Source organism: Sceloporus occidentalis, unplaced genomic scaffold (assembly GCF_023333645.1).
Source record: "Sceloporus occidentalis isolate IW3139 unplaced genomic scaffold, rSceOcc1.0.p SCAF_35, whole genome shotgun sequence".
Taxonomy (NCBI): Eukaryota; Metazoa; Chordata; class Lepidosauria; order Squamata; family Phrynosomatidae; genus Sceloporus; species Sceloporus occidentalis.
The window spans coordinates 4,266,347-4,269,054 of record NW_028317015.1 but is presented as its reverse complement, the minus strand read 5'-3'; the positions used below and the strand labels follow the sequence as shown (position 1 = coordinate 4,269,054).

Below are 2,708 nucleotides of genomic sequence, written 5' to 3'. Positions count from 1 at the left end.
CGGATTGTTTGGCTGGGAAAAGGCTACTTTTGGGACATGCGTAATTCAGGTTTTCAACACAGACTTTTAGCATCTGGTCATTCTGCCTCCATCTCCTCTTTGGAACATCTTTGAAGCCGGTTAACTCAATTTATCCCCATGAAACCATATATTTTTGGAAACTAGACACTCCAAGGTATTTCAAATGCTGGTATTTTAACCCTTTCCATACACTAATTATACAACCACACTTTGTCAAACTTTGTAATAGTAATTTTTTTTTATTTTTTTCACACAAATTGGATTTTAGTTATACATATAAATATATATGGTATATGTCCCTGTCAAACAACACCCCAATATGTGTTCAGCAACATCTCCTGAGTACAGTGATACCCCACATGGTTTGTCAGGTTGTGTGGGGGCTAAAAGGTAACATTTGGGACATGCGTAATTCACGGTTTCAATTTGAAATTTTGACATCCGTTAAAAAAAACTTTTTTTGTACCCAACTTTCGGAAGGGGCAGGCTACAAGAAAGCCTGACCTTTCTCCAAGAAGGGATTTGATCTAGCACCGTTAAGCGATTCCCTCATGCCATGGGAAAGACACAGAGGTCACTTGTCAGTGCAAATAAAGGCTCAAAAATGGTGCAGCAAAAAAAAAAATCTAAAAAGCAGTAAATGTACAAAAAAATCTAAAAAAATATAATAGTGGAACAGGAACAAACAAAAAAAAAATTAAAAATGGGCAGTTGTGTGGTACAGCTTAAAGCAGTTACCAAGGCAGAGTGCAGGTTCTCCAGGGCAATCTGGACAGTAGAACGTGGTGTCCTTTCTTTGCCCCCTGCTGTAGCATACCCTGCATCTTTTTTGGGGACTCTGCTTCTTCTTTGTGGGAGGAAGTCTAAAAATAAAATGGGTAGCCCCAATTCTATTAGACTCTGTCACCGCCCGGGGAACAGGTGCATCTTGGTACAAGATACCCGAAATAACTTGAAGTTGAAACTGCAAAAAAGACAGTTGCATTACGGGATTTGCTTTTTTGTGCAACAAAAAAGCATTGTACGTCGCAATTTGCATGATATAAATTGCAACCTTCTTGTACCAGGCCTTTGCCTTCCTCATAATGAGGTAGGGCTGTAGGACTTGATCTGACAGATCAACTCCACCCATGTTCTTATTATAGGCCCTGATGCACACTGGCTTTCTAGTGACCCCAGCTCTGCCACGGACAGAAACCTCCACAGTTTTCTCATCGTGGATGGTAGTCAGCATGCACACCTCTTTTCTGTCCATGAACTTCAATGCCAAGAGCTCCTCTTGACGTAGAGCTGAGGTCTCCCCCTTTCGTAGTCGGGTTTGTGCCAGATCTTGTGGGAAACCCACGCGGTTCTTTCTAATAGTACCGCAAGCTACTGTGTCAAAACAACACAGCAGCTTGAACAAAGGGACGCTTGTATAAAAGTTGTCAACATACAAGTGGTAGCCTTTGTTCATAAGTGGGAATATTAGGTCCCACACAATCTTGGCACTGGTGCCCAGATGTTCTGGGCAACCTGGAGGGTCAAGGTGGCTATCCTTTCCCTCGTATACCCGGAAAGCCTGAGTATACCCAGTCTCGCTCTCGCAGAGCTTATACAATTTTATGCCATACCTGGAGCGCTTGGAAGGAATATACTGCTTGAATCCCAACCTTCCTTTATACTTCATCAGAGATTCATCCACGCAGATATCCCTTCCAGGTGTATAAGCCTCTGCAAACTTGGCAGCGAGATGGGTAATCAGGGGGCGGATTTTATAGAGCCTGTCAAACTGGGGGTGCTCCTTAGGGGGGCACAGGCTATTATTGCTAAAATGCATGAAATGAAGAATCATTTCATACCTTCTCCTACCAATGGACTGGGTGTAAATGGGGGTACTAAGGATGGGGCTGGTGCTCCAGTAGGAGCGGATGGAGGGTTTTTTAATAATTCCCATGAGCATAGTTAACGCCCAGAATTTAAGAAATTCTGGCACGTCAATGGGGGTCCATGGCTGCTTTGCAAAATAGGAGTCGGGGTTAGCAGCACGGTACTGCTGGGCATAAAGGTTTGACTGGGAGACAATGTCTCCCAAGATATCTTCTCCCAAAAAAATCTGCACAAACTGCAATGGGGTGAATCCCGTAACATCAATATTGATGCCAGGAATTGCAGTAAAAGGAGGGATAGCTGGCTTATACCTATTAGGTGCTACCCACTCCTCAGGTGCCCTGCCACCACTACTTGTGGCAGCGGACCCAGCAGCCACAGATACATCACTAGATGTATCTGTGAACTGACCAACATCAAAATCTGACGCTGTGTCAGTGGCCTCAGAATCTGAGGCCAAAAAATCATACGCCTCCTCCGCAGTATACCTGCGCTTCATCATTAACCCCTAGCCGGTAAAATGAAAAAGAAAATAAAATATATATAAAAAAAATACAGTAAGCAAAAAAGGTGCTAAAAATAATAAAACAATATAAAATAAACCTGAAAAAATGTGGATAAAATAAAAGAGCACAAACAGCAAAAAAGTGCTGATGTGCAATATCACTGCCTATGCAGTGATCAACAGTAAGGAAGGGGTTAAAAAGAAAAAGAGGGGCTCTTATAAGAGCCTTTTGTGTAAATGTTTATTTTTGATAAGATTTTATCAAAGTGTACCTGCTTTCTCACGATCTGTCTCTCTCCCTCACTAAAAGCAA

General features: G+C 42.4%; 1 non-coding gene across 1 annotated transcript; it reads right to left on the bottom strand.

Moving 5' to 3' along the window:
* Positions 1-479: 479 nt before the first annotated feature.
* On the bottom strand, positions 480-611 carry LOC149297997 (small nucleolar RNA SNORA35). Its single transcript, XR_016272467.1, has one exon. It is a non-coding gene; the product is annotated as a small nucleolar RNA SNORA35 (small nucleolar RNA).
* Positions 612-2,708: the final 2,097 nt, after the last annotated feature.